This window comes from Carcharodon carcharias, chromosome 11, assembly GCF_017639515.1.
Source record: "Carcharodon carcharias isolate sCarCar2 chromosome 11, sCarCar2.pri, whole genome shotgun sequence".
NCBI lineage: Eukaryota > Metazoa > Chordata > Chondrichthyes > Lamniformes > Lamnidae > Carcharodon > Carcharodon carcharias.
In genome coordinates this window covers 7,424,829-7,441,857 of record NC_054477.1, presented here as the reverse complement: position 1 = coordinate 7,441,857, position 17,029 = coordinate 7,424,829, and the positions used below count along the sequence as shown (strand labels likewise).

The window sequence follows — 17,029 nt, the reverse complement described above, 5'->3', positions numbered from 1 at the left end:
CTCCAGTGGGTCCCCCCTTGCCAGTGCCAGATTGTGGAGAGCGCAGCATGTAACCACTATCAGTGACATCCACTCCAAGGGGTATTGTAGTGCACCCTCTGAACGGTCCAGGCATCAGAAGTGCACCTTCAGAAGACGATGGTTCTCTCTACCACTGCCCTTATGGAGGCATAATTCATATTGTAAAGCTGCTCTGCCTCTGTTCTTGGGTGGCAGAGAGGTGTCATGACCCACCTCTTCAACGGATAGCCCTTGTCACCCAGCAGCCATCCATCCAGCCATGCTGGAGCACTGAATAGCCTCAGCACCTGGAGTGTCTCAGCTTGTAAGCGTCACGGGAGCTGCCAGGGTACCTTGCACAGACTTGCAGAATATGCATCCTGTGGTCACACACTATCTGCACGTTCATGGAAGGGAATCCCTTCCTGTTGATGAAGGCACCAGGCTGACCCGCAGGCACCTTGATGGCCACATATTGCATTCAATGGAGGCGGGGGAACACAGCAATCGCTCCAAAGCTTCTGGCTCACTCAGCCTGTCTGGCCTTTTTTTTTCCTAATTCCTGGGATGTGGGTTTAGCTGACTGGGCCAGCATTTGTTGCCCATCCTTAGTTGCCCTTGAGAAGGTGGTGGTGAGCTGCCTACTTGAACCGCTGTAGTCCATGTGCTGTAGGTACACGCACAGTGCTGTTAGGGAGGGATTTCAGGATTTTGACCCAACAACAATGAAGTCAGGATGGTGAGTGACCTGGAGAGGAACTTCCAGGCAGTGGTGTTCCCATCTATCAGCTGCCCTTGTCCTTCTGGATGGTAGAGTTTGTAGGTTTGGAAGGTGCTATCTAAGGAATCTTGGTGAGTTTCTGCAGTGCATCTTGTAGATTGCACACATTGCTGCTATTGTGTGTTGGTGGTGGAGGGAGTGAATGTTTGCAGATGTGGTGCCAGTCAAACAGGCTGCTTTGTCCTGGATGGTGTCAAGCTTCTTGAATGCTGTGGGAGCTGCACTCAATCAGGCAAGTGAGGTGTATTCCATCACACTCCTGAGCAGCAGCAAACCTCTAAGTGTTTCCAACCCAGGACTGCTGAAAAGAAAATTGCTGGAAGCTGCACAAGAAATCCATGAGACTTATTGGGATTTGTAAACAAAATTGGGGGTTTCAGGAAAAGGACCCCTGACTGAAAATACAACAGATCAAGTTGTAGCATTAACTGCAGCTGTGAAACCAAGTGTGAATACTGCTGTGAGATCAGGAGAGGTGAGAGAGATACATCAGAGTTATAAAGAATTTTTGATGAGATGAAATGTAACCGCTTATCCCTCAAATGCGACATCTAAATCTATAATTATATTAAGGGATATGGGAGCCACTTGAACCCTATTGCTGGGGAAAGGCATAAATTTTGCACCAGAAAGCGCATTAAAAGCCATAGCGCAGAATTTTCCGTGTTTGGCAGTGTGAGTGGACATTATGGCAAGAGGCCAAAAATCGGTTACATGACGCTGTGAAACCAGTTTGCAATTATCCCTTCTGCCCATCAATGGCGGGTTGCATTTCCCACCATCGGATATCAGGAATGAGTGTGGGTATGGCCCCTAAAGGCAAGAAGATTACAACCCCATGGTTTAGTGATGTGCCCCTCAAGCACCTTTTGGACGCCCGTGGAGGCCCATTATGATGTCCTCTATCTCAACCCTGGCCAGAGGAGGGGCAGCAATCTTGCTACTACAGCTTGGTAGGCGATGGCACTAGTGATCAGTGCCAATACTGCACAGAAGATGTTGGCCATCCAATGCAGATAGAAGATGAATGATCTCATTTGTGCTGCCTGGATAAGGCAACAACTTCATCACTCTAAACTCACACACTCATGTCCATCACATATTCACTGGTATCTCACTTTACTGCCATCACTCACTTTCTCACACACCCTCACATCTCCATCTGGCCTGATCTCCTCTGAAGACTGTTTCCTCAGCCCTCACCATCTTGAGGACACTTGCACAGATCAACTTATGCCCCCAACACACCCTGGGAGACTCCCTTCCCCAGTATAGCCTTTGCCCTGCAGCCTCTTCTCTTGCCTGAGGCCACTTCTCCCCCTTCCCCAAGCAAGCCCTAGCCCTGCAATCACACCAATGTGCTTGGATTATATAGCGTGGGGGGGTGATTCTGGTGAGCTGCACTTATAATGATATGCAGATGTATTACAGTGAGGTTCCCAACGGTGGGAAACATGGCCTACCATTGATGGGTAGAGCAGATGATTGCAAACTGGTTTTACGATGTCGTGAAACCAATTTTTGATCATTGCACCATATTGTCCCCTCACACTGCCAAACACGCCTGACGCCAGCGAGCATGGAAAATTCCAGCCACTGTCCCTTTAAGGGTCAATGCAGAAGTCTGATTGCTATTCCTGGGAAAAGCATCATTTTACAAGAAAGCCGTTGAAAAATAAAGCTGGTAACCTCTTGATACTTGTGGACTCTGTGCAAAGGAAGTCACATGTTTTTATGGCTCTGAAAAACCATGCCTGGAAGACTGTGTTTTAAAAGTATGGTTTGGTTTTGCTTTTGAGAAGAAAAGGACCAACTGCTTGAGAAGAAAGACAGGAACCTTTTTGCATTTCAGAGCCAGTCCACAGCTGGAAATGAATATAAGCTGCTCCTAAAAAGCTCTGTATGCTGGAATAGAGTACCCTCGAGTATTTCTTGAGTCCACCTGGAAAGTAGTGCCAGAGTCATTAATTGTTTCATGGATTAGTGCTGAGAGACCAACTGTATAATCCGGATAAAAGCAAAAAACTGCCGATGCTGGAAATCCAAAACAAAACCAAAAATACCTGGAAAAACTCAGCAGTCTGGCAGCATCTGCAGAGAGGAACACAATTAATGTTTTGAGTCCGAATGACACTTCAACAGAACTAAGTAAAAATAGAAGAGAGGTGAAATATAATCTGGTCTAAGGTGGGGTGGGACAAGTAGTGCTGGATAGAGGGCCAGTGATAGATGGAGATAACCAAAAGATGTCACAGACAAAAGGACAAAGGTGGTGATATTATCTAAGGAATGTGCTCATTAAGGGTAGGAAGCAGGACAAGCAAGGTACAGATAGCCCTAGTGGGATGGGGTGAAGGAATCGAAAAAGACTAAAAGGTAGAGATAAAACAATGGATGGAAATACATTTAAAAATAATGGAAATAGGTGGGAAAAGAAAAATCTATATAAATTATTGGAAAAAAAGGAGATCCGAAAGGGGGTGGGGATGGAGGAGAGAGTTCATGATCTAAAATTGTTGAACTCAATATTCAGTCCAAAAGGCTGTAAAGTGCCCAGTCGGAAGATGAAGTGCTGTTCCTTCAGTTTGCGTTGAGCTTCACTGGAACAATGCAGCAGGCCAAGGACGGACATGTGGGCATGAGAGCAGGAGTGGCAAGTGACAGGGACACTTGCGGACAGACCAAAGGTGTTCTGCAAAGCGGTCACCCAGTCCGTGTTTGGTCTCTCCAATGTAGAGGAAACCGCATTAGGAGCAACGAATGCAGTAAACTAAATTGAGGGAAGTGCAAGTGAAATGCTGCTTCACTTGAAAAGAGTGTTTGGGCTCTTGGACGGTGAGGAGAGGGGAAGTAAAGAGCCAGGTGTTGCACCTTCTGCAGTTGCATGGGAAGGTGCTGTGCAAGGGGGTCAAGGTGTAGGGGGTGATGGAGGAGTGGACCAGGGTGTCCCAGCGGGAACGATCCCTATGGAATGCCACCAGGGTAGGTGAAGGGAAGATGTGTTTGGTGGTGGCATCATGCTGGAGTTGGCGGAAATGGCGGAGGATGATCCTTTGAATGTGGAGGCTGGTGGGCTGATACGTGAGAACAAGGGGGACCCTATCATGTTTCTGGGAGGAAGAGGAAGGTGTGAGGGCGGATGCACGGGAGATGGGCCATACACGGTTCAGGGCCCTGTCAGCCACCGTGGGTGGAAAACCTCGGTTAAGGAAGAAGGAAGACATGTCAGTGGAACTGTTTTTGAAAGTAGCATCATCAGAACAGATGGAGTGAGGAGCTGTAGTCGAGGTAGCTGTGGGAGTCGGTGGGCTTGTAATGGATATTGGTGCACACTCTATCACCAGAAATTGAGACAGAGAGGTCAAGGAAGGGAAGGGAAGTGTCAGAGATGGACCATGTGAAAATGATGGAGGGGTGGAGATTGGAAGCAAAATTAATAAAGTTTTCCAGGTCCAGACGAGAGCATGAAGCAGCACCGAAGTAATCATCGATGTACCGGAGAAAGAGTTGTGGGAGGGGACCGGAGTAGGACCGGAACAAGGAATGTTCCACATAGCCCATAAAGAGACAGGCATTGCTGGAGCCCATGCGGGTATCCATAGCCACACCTTTTATTTGGAGGAAGTGAGAGGAGTTGAAGGAGAAATTGTTCAGTGTGAGAACAAGTTCAGCCAGACGGAGGAGAGTAGTGATGGATGGGGATTATGGGGATTGTTCGGGCCTCTGTTCGAGGAAGAAGTGGAGAGCCATCAGACCATCCCGGTGGGGGAGGTGTAGAGGGATTGGACGTCCACGGTGAAGAGGAGGCGGTTGGCCAGGGAACTGGAAATTGTTGATATGATGTAGGGTGTCAGAGGAATCACGGATGTAGGTGGGAAGGGACTGGACAAGGGGAGAGAGAATGGAGTCAAGATAGCAAGAAATGAGTTCCGTGGGGCAGGAACAGGCTGACACGATCAGTCTGCCAGGACAGTACTGTTTGTGGATTTTGGGTAGGAGGTAGAAGTGAGCCATCCGAGGTTGGGAGACTATCAGGTTGGAAGTTGTGGAAGGAAGATCTCCAGAGGAGATGAGGTCAGTAACAGTCCTGGAAACAATGGCTTGATGTTCAGTAGTGGGGTCATGGTCCAGGGAGAGGTAGGAGGGAGGAGAGGTAGGAGGTATAATCAGGATGTCATTTCAAGAACTCCATCATCTATCCTTCGTCTTTGAACCATTGACTTTTAACATATGGCCGAATTTCTTCTTTATTTCATCGTGTGTGTGTGTACGTGAGTGAGACTTAGGGTATCTTGAAAGAGTCACTAGTATAATTTCATATTCCATGCTGTGAGTTGATAAGCTTTGCCTTTATATTTGACAAGACTGGTTTCATAATAAACTAATAAGTTTTTTGTTTATTGAAATAAGCCTGGTTAAAGTCTCTTTTATTCTGTGTAACAGTAGTGAAGGTAAATAATTGGCCATTTTGGTGAGTGAATTGAACTTTTAAACAAATGTTGCGGCCTGTGGAGTAGTGGGACTAGATCAACTGCTCGACATGACTCCCCAAAGCCTGCTCATCATCTACAAGATGCAACTCCTCCCATCCCAGTTGTAACAGCTTCAGTATTAAGAATGCGGCACCTGATTTGCACACATAAAATCCCCCACAAAGAGCATTAAGATAATGTTTTTTGTGATGTTGCTTGAGGTGTTAATATTGGCATTGTTTAGTTCTATTTAGAACTACTCAGATACTGAAGCAATATGTACCTCAAGTTGCAGGACATTGAAAATATTCAGGCTTGGCTGTTAAGTGGCAAGTAATATTTGCATCACACAAGTGCCAGGCAATGACCATCTCCAACGAGGAAGAATCTAACCATCCTCCCTTGACATTCAATGGCGTTACCATTGCTGAATTGCCCACTATCAACATCCTGAGGGTTACCATTAACCTGAAACTGAACTGGACTGGCCATATAAATACTATGGTTAGAAGAGCAGGTCAATGGCTGGGAATTCTTTGGAGAGTAACTCACCTACTGACTCCCCAAAGCCTGCTCATCATCTACAAGACACAAGTCAAGAATGTGATGGAAAACTCTCCACTTGCCTGGATAAGTGTAGCTCCAACAACACTCAAGAAACACAACACCATCCAGGACAAAGCAGCCTACTTGGTTGGCATGCCATCCATGACCTGCAACATCTATTCTGTCCACCACCGATGCAGAGTGGCAGCAACGTGTACCATCTACAAGATGCACTGCAGTAGCTCACCAAGGCACTTTCTATTGCAGAGGTTCTAGAAGGTGGTTCACCATCACCTTGTCAAGGACAATTAGGGATGGGCAGTCAAAATACTGGCCTAGCCAGAGACACCCACATCCTGTGAAAGAATAAAATAAAGATGTATTTAAGGGGAAACTAGAAAAGCATTTGAGGGAGAAGGGAATAGATGGTTAAGATTGTAGTTTTAGAGGAGAAAAGATGGGAAGAGGCTCAAGTGGAGCAGAAACACTGGCATGGACTGGTTGATAATAAATGTAAGAACATAAGAAACATCCATATGCCTTATTTCTGTACTGAATATCCTATGCAATACTGTAAAGGCTGGTTATGCTTAGAGCGAATAAGTCACCTGGTCCAATGGCTTGCATCCAAGGTTGCACAAGGAAGTCGAGATGGAGGTAGCAGAAGGGCCTGTTCCATAGATATGGGGGAGATACCAGAGGATTGGGTGGTGGCAAATGTGACACCCTTATTCTAGGAAGGGTGTAAGGACATTCCTAGCAACCCCAGTTTAGTTTAGCTAGTGGGTGAGATTTTAGAACAATAATCAGGAAAAAAGTCAACAGGCAATTGGAGAGTAACAAGTTAATTCAGGATTTCCAGCACAGATTTGTAAAAGGTTGTTCATGCTCGACTAAACTGATTTTTTGATGAAGTACAGATATTATTAAGGAAGTGCAATGAATGTTTGGATTTCAACAAAGCCTTTGACAAGGTACCGAACTCGGAGAGATAGACTGCGAGGTTCTTAAGCAAATTGATATAGGGAGTGACAAGGTATTGGAGGTGTTGGCAGGTTTAAAAGTGGACAAATCTCCAGGTCCAGATGATTTGTGTCCCAGACTTCTGAGGGAGGCAAGGGAGAAGATCGCAGGGGCTCTGACCCAAATTTTTAATTCCTCTCTGGCCACAGGGGAGGTGCCAGAGATCTGGAGAACAGTTAATGTGGTTCCGCTATTTAAGAAGGGTTGTAGAGATAAGTCAGGGAACTACAGGCCAGTGAGTCTCATGTCAGTGGTAGGGAAATTATTGGAGAAATTTCTGAAGGAAAATATCTGTCTCCACTTGGAGAGGCAAGATTTGATCAGGGATAGTCAGCATGGCTTTGTCAGAGGGAAGACATGCCTAACAAATTTGATTGAATTTTTTGAGGAGGTGACCAGGTGTGTAGATGAGAGTAGTGCAGTTGATGTAGTTTATATGGATTTCAGCAAAGCCTTTGACAAGGTTCCACATGAGAGACTTCTAAAGAAGGCAATGCACATGGGATACAGGGTAATTTGATAAGGTATATTCAAAATTGGCTTAGTTGTAGGAGACAGAGGGTGATGACAGAAGGATGCTTTAGTGACTGGAAGCCAGTGTTCAGTGGCGTACCACAGGGATCTGTGCTGGATCCCCTATTATTTGTAATTTATATAAACAACATGGATGACTATGTTGGAGGTAGGATTAGTAAGTTTGCGGATGACACAAAGATTGGCCGGGTGGTTAACAGTGAGGTTGAGTGTCTTGGGCTACAGGAAGATATAGACGGTATGGTCAAATGGGCAGATAAGTGGCAGATAGAATTTAACCTTGAAAAGTGTAAGGCGATACACTTTGGAAGGAGTAATTTGACAAGGAAGTATTCAATGAACGGCATGACACTAGAAAGTTCTGAGGAACAAAAGGACCTTGGCGTGTGTGTCCATAGATCCCTGAAGGCGGAGGGGCATGTTAGTGGGGTGGTGAAAAAGGCATATGGGACACTTGCCTTTATTAATCGAGACATAGATTACAAAAGTAGGGAGGTCATGTTGGAGTTGTATAGAACTTTGTTGAGGCCACAGCTAGAGTACTGTGTGTAGTTCTGGTTGCCACATTATAGGAAGGATGTGATTGCATTGGAGGGGGTGCAGAGGAGATTCACCAGGATGTTGCGTGGGATGAAACATTTAAGTTATGAAGAGAGGTTGGATAGACTTGGTTTATTTTCGTTGGAGCAGAGAAGACTGAGGGGAGACCTGATCGAGGTGTACAAGATTATGTGGTGCATGGACAGGGTGGATAGGGAGCAGCTGTTCCCCTTAGTTGAAGGGTCAGTCACAAGGGGGCATAAGTTCAAGGTGAGGGGCAGGAGGTTTAGATGGGATGTGAGAAAAAACTTTTTTACCCAGATGGTGGTGATGGTCTGGAATGCACTGCCTGAGAAGTTGGTGGAGGTGGGTTGCCTCATATCTTTTAAAAAGTACCTGGATGAGCACTTGGCACATCATAACATTCAAGCTATGGGCCAAGTGGTGGTAAGTGGGATTAGGTCGGTAGGTCAGGTGTTTTTCACGTGTCAGTGCAGACTCGATGGGCCGAAGGGCCTCTTCTGCACTATGTGATTATGTGAAAGTACCATAAAATTGGTGAATTAATAAAATTGTGGTTCTTGGAATAGGAGGGTCGACTTGGATAAAAAATAATTGGCTAATTCCAAAAATTCAGACAGGAGGATGGTAAACAGTGATGTTCCCCAAGGCTCAGTGCTAGGCCCTCTGCTCTTGTAGATATATATATTAATAATTTGGATATTGGACAACAGAGTAAAATTTCAAAATTTGCTCACAACACCAAACTTGGGGGAGAGGCAGTCAGGATGATGCTAATCTACTGCAACAAGACATGGATAAGTTAGTAGAATGAGCAGACAGTTGGCAGATGGAATTTAATGTAGAGCAGTGGGAGGTGATGCATTATGACAAAAAGGACAGGGAGAGGCAATATAGACTTAATGGCACAGTTCTAAGGAGTGTACAGGGGCAGATGGGGTGCATACGCATAGATCTTTAAAGATGGCAGAACATATTGAGAGAATGATCACAAAAACATTGGAGATCTTGGGCTTCACAAATAGAGGCATTGAGTACAAAAGCAGCAAAGTTATGCTGAACCTCCCTAGACCTCTGGTTAGGCCACAACTAGAGTATTGAGTCAGGTTTTGGTCACTGCACTTTAGGAAAGACATGAGGATCCTTGACGGAGTGCAAAGGAGATTTACAAGAATGGTTCCAGCGATGGGGGATTTTAGCTATAAGGTTAGGTTGAAGAAGGTAGGGTTGTTCACCTTGGAACAAAAGAGATTAAGGGGAGATTTGATAGAGGTGTACAAAATTATGACAAGTTTAGATAAGGTAGACAAGGAAAAACTATACCCATTAACTGATGGTTTTTTATGTTTTTTTTGTATTCATTCATGGGATGTGGGCTTCACTGGCTGGGCCAGCATTTATTGCCCAAACCTATTTGCCCTTGAGAAGGTGGTGGTGAGCTGCTTTCTTGAACCGCTGCAGTTCAAGTGGTGTAGATACACCCACAGTGCTGTTAGGATGGGAGTTCCAGGATTTTGACCCAGCGACTGGTCTAAGGGACACGAACTTAAGGTTTGGGGCAAGAAATGCAGGGGTAATGTGAGGAAGAATTATTTTACACAGTAAATGGTGTCATAAACACTTTAATCATGGAAAATGATCATCTTCAAGGACAAAGAACATTCTGGAAGAATTTGTGCTTTTTAAAAGACACTGCCCTTTGAAGACTTAAGGCAAGGACTTTGGTTGCTGCTGTTCCTGGAACAGACAGCATTTTATATGAAAAGATAATTAAGCAGTTTTAAAGAAGCTAGAAACATTTTGACCCTGGTGGACTGTTTACAAAAGGGTCACATGGTAGTTTATGGCTTTGAAAAAAAACATGAGTGTAAAACTGTTTGAAAAGCCTGTAGGCTGGTTTTGTTTTTAGGGGAGAAGATGAAAAGAATCAACTGTTTGGGTAAAGAAGACAACAGCTTTTTTTATTCATTAGGCTGGCATTTAATGCCCATCCCTAATTTCCCTTGAGAAGATGGTGGTGAGCTGCTTTCTTGAACCGCTGCAGTCCATGTAGTGTTCACCACCAAGAGTACTGTTAGGGAGGGAGTTCCAGGATTTTGATCCAGTGACATTGAAGGAATGGCAATGTAGCTCCAAGTCTGGATGGTGATTGGCTTGAAGGGGAACTTCCAGGTGGTGGAGTTCCCATGTGTCTGCTGCCCTTGTCCTTCTGGATGGGAACAGTCACAGGTTTTGTAGATGGTACACACTACTGCTATTGTACCTCATTGTGGAGAGAGTGAATGTTTGTCGATCAGGTGCCAATCAAGTGGGCTGCTTTGTCCTGGGTGGTGTTAAGCTTCTTGAGTGTTGTTGGAACTGCACTCATCCAGGCAAGTGGAGAGTATTTCATCACATCCCTCACCTGTGACTTGTGCTTGGTGGACAGGCTTTGAGGATTCAGGGGGTGAGTTACATGCCGCAGGATCTCTAGCCTCTGACTGGCTTTTGTAGCCAGAGTATTTATATGGCTAGTCCAGTTCAGTTTCTGGTCAATGGTAACTAGCCCCCAGGCCTTTTTCTGTGCTGTAGATCTCTATGACTCTATGTTGATAGTAGGGGAGTCAGCAATGGTAATACCATTGAATGTCAAAGGACGATAGTTAGATTCTCACTTGTTGGAGATAATCATTGCCTGGCACTTGTGTGGTGTGAATGTTACTTGCCATGTGTCAGCCCAAGCCTGGATATTGCTTCAGTATCAGAGGAGATGCAAATGCTGCTGAACATTGTGCAACCATCTGCGAACATCCCCACTTCTAACTTTACTTTGGAAGGAAGGTTATTGATGAAGGAGCTAAAGATGGTTGTTCTTGGACCCTACACTGAGGAACTCCTGCAGTGATGTCCTGGAACTGAGATGATTGACCTCCAACAACCACAACCATTTTCCTTTGTGCTAGGTGTGACCTAGGTTTGAGCTCCTGAAGCTCCAGACCCAGTTGAAAGCAAAAAGTGAATGGAAGTTGCTCCAAAGTCACTTTACATTCTGAAATCGACTGACTGCATGGTTTCCACAAAGTCTGCCTAAAAAATAGTGCAAGAGTCATCAGTTGTTTTGAAGAGAAGTGTTGAGGGACTACAAAGTATAACCAGGACACCATTTCAAGGAATCCACCATCTATCCTTTTCCCTTGAACCATTGACATTTAACCTTTTGATTTTATTTTATTTTTTGGTGTCTGTGTGTATGAGTTAGGGTATTTAGAAAGAATTCTGATGAAGAGTCATACGGACTCGAAACTTTAACTCTGTCTTCCTCTCCACAGATGCTGCCAGACCTGCTGAATTTTTCCAACAATTTTTGTAATTAGAGTAATTGTTTTACTTTCATATTTCATACTGTGTGTTAATAAGCTTTGCCCTCTACTCGACAAATCTGATTTTATAATAAACTAATAATTTTGTCATTTAATGAAGAAACCTGGGCATTGAGTGGTCATTCTGAGATTCATAGGCAAAACACATAATTGGCCGGAGAGCTAGCTGGAGAAATAATTTAATATATATATTATGACCCTTGGAGTAGTGGAACTAGAGTCAAGACAGTGCACTCCTCCCATCTTGATCATAACAATGGTAATAACCTGATACTCGCAGCCCAAAAAGTTGATGGAAGCAGATACAATGAATAATTTGAGAAGGTAATTGGATGGTCATTTGAAGGAATTAAACTTGCAGTGTTACAGAAGGATAGACCGAGGAAAGAGGAGAGCCAGCATAGACTTGATGTGCTGAATGGCCTCCTTCTGTGCCATAAATGAATATGACTCCACGAAAGCCTTTCACGAATTCATCTTCCAGATTACCTTTGCTAGTTTGATTTGTTCAGTCAATATGAGGATTAAAGTTGCCCACAATTATTACTTTCCCTTTGAATATTGCTGAAAAGAGAGACATGTTGCTGAAGCTTTTTGTCTTGCACTCATCAGGACAAATGCAAGAATGCAAATTTCAAATGATCACAACAATTTATACTACTGGAGAAAAGGGTGCTGATTTGTTAGCAAGTTGACTCTGGGTGGAATTTTCCCAGATTTGCACTAAATGTGGTAGCAGGCGGGTAAGGCAACGTTTTACCCACTGGCCGCAATGGCGGGCTTTCACACCGTATCACCCCAAATGCGCCTTATTATTTATGTGCTCCTGGGAAAAACACTATTTCCATGGTGGTCGGTTTCTCATTCGCCTGCCAGTTATCACCCGCCGCTGCATCACATCAGGCGCCATGTTTAAAGTCCAGCCGCGAGAACAGCACTCATTGTTTCCAGCTCACCACTGCTACACAGAAGACATGGCTAGCAAAGGGAAAAAAAATGGCAGCATCCAGCTTCCACGACGGGCCCACTGGGATGCCCTGTACCCCTGCTCTGGTTGCAGGATGGGCATCAACATGACCAATCCAGCTTGGGAGGAGTGGTCAGCGCCAATGTCCTTCAGAAGAGGACAGCCACCCAGTGCTGCAAGAGAATGAATGATCTCCTCCATTCCACCAGGGGAAGCCATTCTCATCACTCTCAACTCACACTCACAAACCCATCACACATCCACAGGGCCCTCACTCACTGCCAGTTCAAGGGACATCACCATTCACCCTCTCATACTCACTGTCATTATCCTCATTCCATCCATGGGACCATTCACCACCCACACAGGCCAGGCACACTTTTCATCTGGACTGGCAGGCGTCTTGCTTTCTCTTTCCCCATCTCTATGCAGAACAAGCATCCTTGCAGTCCCTTGCAATGTCATCATCCCGGTTTGGACTAGTCTCCCCCATAGTTCAAGCAAACAGTGCGGCTTTGCAGCATGGATTGGGATAACGCCTGCACCTGAGTTGAGAGCACAGCATGCAGTGCAATGGGTAAAGCTGCTGCCAATCAGTCAGGTAGAGTGGGGTGAAGGAAGGTGGGGTTTCAGGCAGCCATGCAGTCCACTAATCTCTGGCCATCCAAATGCACACTCCTGCATTAAGGGGCCTCCAGACTTAACCAAGAGAGGTTCTTAGTATGCCATATTAACCCACGTGTCCCTCTCTCTTTCATCCTGCAGGAGGAGTACATCAGGATCATGGAGCCTGGTGAATTAGCTATTTGCATCGTGGTGTACAGAGAGTGAAGACGACGGAGAAAAGAGTGACTGAGGTGCCTGGCTGTGCAGATGGTGGTGCAGCACCCTCTGGAAGAAGGGGCAGCTGGGGCCCCCCATATACACCGCCAAAGAGCCACAGAAAGACGTCACTGGCCAGTGTATAGCTGGACCCAGAGTCTATAGACACTGCCTTTCATTCCTGCAGATGACAGAACCAGCGTCACCAAAGACTGCACATGTCTAGGGAACTGGTCAGTCACATCTGCCAGCTGCAGCAGGATTTGGCATCACATGAACCTGGAGGGCATCTGCTGCCAGTGGCCAAGGAAGTGACAGCAGCACTCAATTTTTACGCCAGTGGCTCCTTTCAGGGCTCCACAAGTGATGTCTGTGGGATATCAAAAGCCTCTACCCGCAAATACATCCCTGAAGTCATGGATGCCACCTTTGCAAAGGCGCGCAAGTTTGTGCATTTAGTCCGGGACCAGGAGAGCCTGTATGCAAGAGTGATTGGATTTGCCCAGAGCTCAGGTTTCCCACAGGTACACAGTGCCATCAACTGTACTCACTTGGTGTTCAGACCTCTGTTGCAACACTTAATTAACTGTGTCAACCGCAAGGGATTCTATTCGCCGATCATGTAGCAGGTGTGCAACTATCAGAAATGCATCCTGCAGGTCTGCGCACGGTTTCCGGGAGTGTGCACGACCCCTACATTCACAGTTGGTCACAGATCCCTGACGTCTCCCAGGGTCCACAGAGGCTGTAGGGATGGCTTCTCGGACAGGGGTTCCCGCAGAGGACCTGGCTGATGACATTTGTGCGGCAGCCTCAGACTTTAGCAGAGTGAATGTATAATGAGGCTCATGCTGCAACTTGGTGGAACAAACCATTGGGATACTGAAGATGCAGCTCCGGTGCCTGGACAGATCCGGTGGAGCCCTGCAATAGAGTCCATAGAGGGTGTCACGCATCATCTTCGTCAGCTGTGTCCTTTACAACCTGGTGCTGCAAAGAGGAGAGGAACTGGCTGAGAAGATGCAGGAGTTGGAGATGTCCTTCAGTGAGGAGGATGTCAATAGTGATAAGGGTGAAGTGGTCCTCGAAGGCGACAATGACAGCGCTGAGGCCCTCACACTGGCCAGGCGAGGCAGGTGCACTTGGGAGGTCCTCATAGCTGCTAGATTTGTGGAGGATGATAACGACATGCAGTGAGTAGACACCATAAGATCGTCACATTGCACCTCTGAACTTTTGACTCCAGTCTGGCTTATGGCAGTGCCCAAACCCTCTGTGATAATGCTCCTATCATGGAGATGCCGTGGTGGTCCCCATAGTTGCTCAATTGCAGCAGGATGATGATGACATGCAGTGAGGAAGCTCCATAGATATTCACATAGCCTCTGAGAATGTCTGACTTCTGTTTGGCCGAGGGCAGCTTGCTTGCCCTCTGTGATCAGGGTCTTATCATAGAAACGCAGCCATGAAACTTTAAAAGCATCTGATCATTTGTCTGCCTTTAGCACCTGAGCCCTTCAGGAGTACAGCATCACTGGTCACAGATGCTGAAGAGATGGGGGCCAGCCTTACCTTAAAGGTGCTGAGAGCACACAGAGAGAATGATGGAACTCTGTGATGCCTGCCCACAAAATTCTGGCAGCAATGACAAGCACCATCAAGATGCAGGCATCAATAATGTGTCTGGGGAGCGAGTCTGGGCCATCACTTTGGACTGAAGGCTGCACAAAGAGGCCCTGGACTGAGACACCTGAGACGTCCTTGTGCAGAAAGGTTTCACATCTGAATGGAACTAACACAGCTCATCAGAATAAGGAGCCATAGGCAGGGAGACATTCTTGGGAGTTTATTGACAATAGTGAACATTATGTACAAGTGATTAGGGGAGAGACCATGATCATGAAGGTGGTTCTTCCAGGACGAGGCTAGCCCATTGCACTTTGGGTGTGCTGAAGCCTGCGATGTCTCCAAATGCAGGATACTCGACTGCAAAATTTGTAGTAGTGGGGGACTATGTTCGCGCTCTCCCCTGAAAAAAAACACCCGTACCCAGGCTGTGCAACTCCATCTTTCAATTCTAAACATGAAACTAATATTACTGAATACATTTTCTACCAGAAAATAATCCATTTATTGATTGGGCTCAGGTGCAGCTCGTTGTTGCCTGAGTGAGAGTTTTGCTGTGATTCTGCCTGGAGCTGGAAGGAGCCAGCTGTTGTTTTTTTTTCAGAGCTCATCAATTAATTCAGTTTTTGTAGCTTTCATAGTTGAAGTCTTTACAAAGCTGTCATGCAGAAGAGAAAGAGAGAAGATTCCAATGGTTCCTCTCAATAATGTATCAGCTTAAAATGAAGCCCACAATAACCACATGCTACAACTTTGTGTCTTTGTCCAAGTTTATATACACCTTAGGATGTCCAAGGCTCCACCACCACCATCACATGAAACCACTCTATCTGATACCTCAGTTACTGGCTCCTCAGCTATTAAATCAATGATAAAGCTTTCATTTACTTCTTTCTGTCGACCAACAAATCTGACACATCTGTAATCATCCTATTTATAAACCTGTCCTGTGTGTGTTACTTTCTCCCCAGCCCAAGGGACGGTAGTGCCAAAAGTGGCTGTTCCCGGGAGTGACCGAGTCCTGAGCCGGGTGGCCAAGCTCAGCAGGAATTCACTGTTTAGGAGTGAGAGGTGCAAACTGGCGGCGGCGGCTATCACAGTCACCTTCAGAGATGGAGCAAGGCAATTCCAATCTGATGGGAGAGGGCAGGAGAGCTGCTGCATTTGGAGGAAGCCTGTAGCCAGAGGCCTCAGGCTTTGGGCCTAACCACATTTGGAGGGAGGAGAAGACCAGGAGGGAGGAAATTACCTACAAAGAATCATTGTAGTATAAGAGGTGTGTGTTGTGGACCTGAGAGTGGGGGGTAGACGATTTCTCTCGGGATTATTGTGCTGACAGGTGGAGGCAGAAGACCAAGTAATACCATTGGGGTGTGGCTGTGTTTGTGGATTTTCTTTTTAATGTCTTGTGACATCTATGCCCACCCCACCCTTCACCTTTCTTTCAAGTCCGGGCTAGCTGGGGCTGCTCGGTGAAGGATACCATCTGTCTGAAACACTATGTTGGGCAGTTCTAGCTACCTGATCGAAGACACTTGCCGGTCTTCCTGTCTGAAGACACCCTCTGTGAATAAACCATCTCCCCACCAACCACCACCCCACGCCCCTTGCCTTGTCCACCACCTACCTACCAGTGACATCTGACAACCCTGTGCATTTCCAACCTCCCTCCTGTGCCTTCCTCTCTCTCTCTCTGACCCTTCTCATTTGGAGAGTATGTTTCCCACCCTTGTCTCCCCGTATGATACCATTAACTATACCTTTTTGGGGTGGGTAAGGCTCTGATAGCCCATGGCTACACCATCTCCTGCAGTGGCAGGGCCATCAAAATCCACCTATGTGAGGGCGGTGGCTTCCCCATCTCTTGCTGCTTCCGTATCCCCATTAGCTTTTCATTTGGTGACTAGGGAGCATGGTGTTAAGAGCTACACCCACCCTGATATGTCTTGAGGCCTGCGTAAATGGCAATAGCTGGGGCAGTTGGCCCCTCGGCCGTTGTCGCAATCTCTAAGATGTACGGCAAAGCCATATTTTTCCTGAGGACTGAGCAGGGGGTACACCTGGCCCTGGAAAAGGGGCCCACTTTCGGTGGGACCTTTCTGGTGGTGGACCCCCTTGAGGCCACTGCCCAGAGACTTGTATTTTGTATTTCTGGGGACCTTTGTTCCCAGGGCAGGCAAGCAGCCTCAGGGAGGCAAGCATCCGCCATGTGTACTCCTTCCGGCGCCAGGTATTTATACACCTGGCCTGGGAGAAGTGCATGGAGGGGGGCTTCACTATGGAGTATGAGGAGGCCACCACCAGGGTCTTCTGGACTGCGGATGGCATGTGGTGCCAT

At 46.4% G+C, this 17,029-nt stretch overlaps 1 non-coding gene across 1 annotated transcript; it reads left to right on the top strand.

The window, feature by feature from the left end:
• Positions 1–14,930: 14,930 nt before the first annotated feature.
• Positions 14,931–15,097, top strand: LOC121284522. Its single transcript, XR_005944497.1, has one exon. It is a non-coding gene; the product is annotated as a U1 spliceosomal RNA (small nuclear RNA).
• Positions 15,098–17,029: the final 1,932 nt, after the last annotated feature.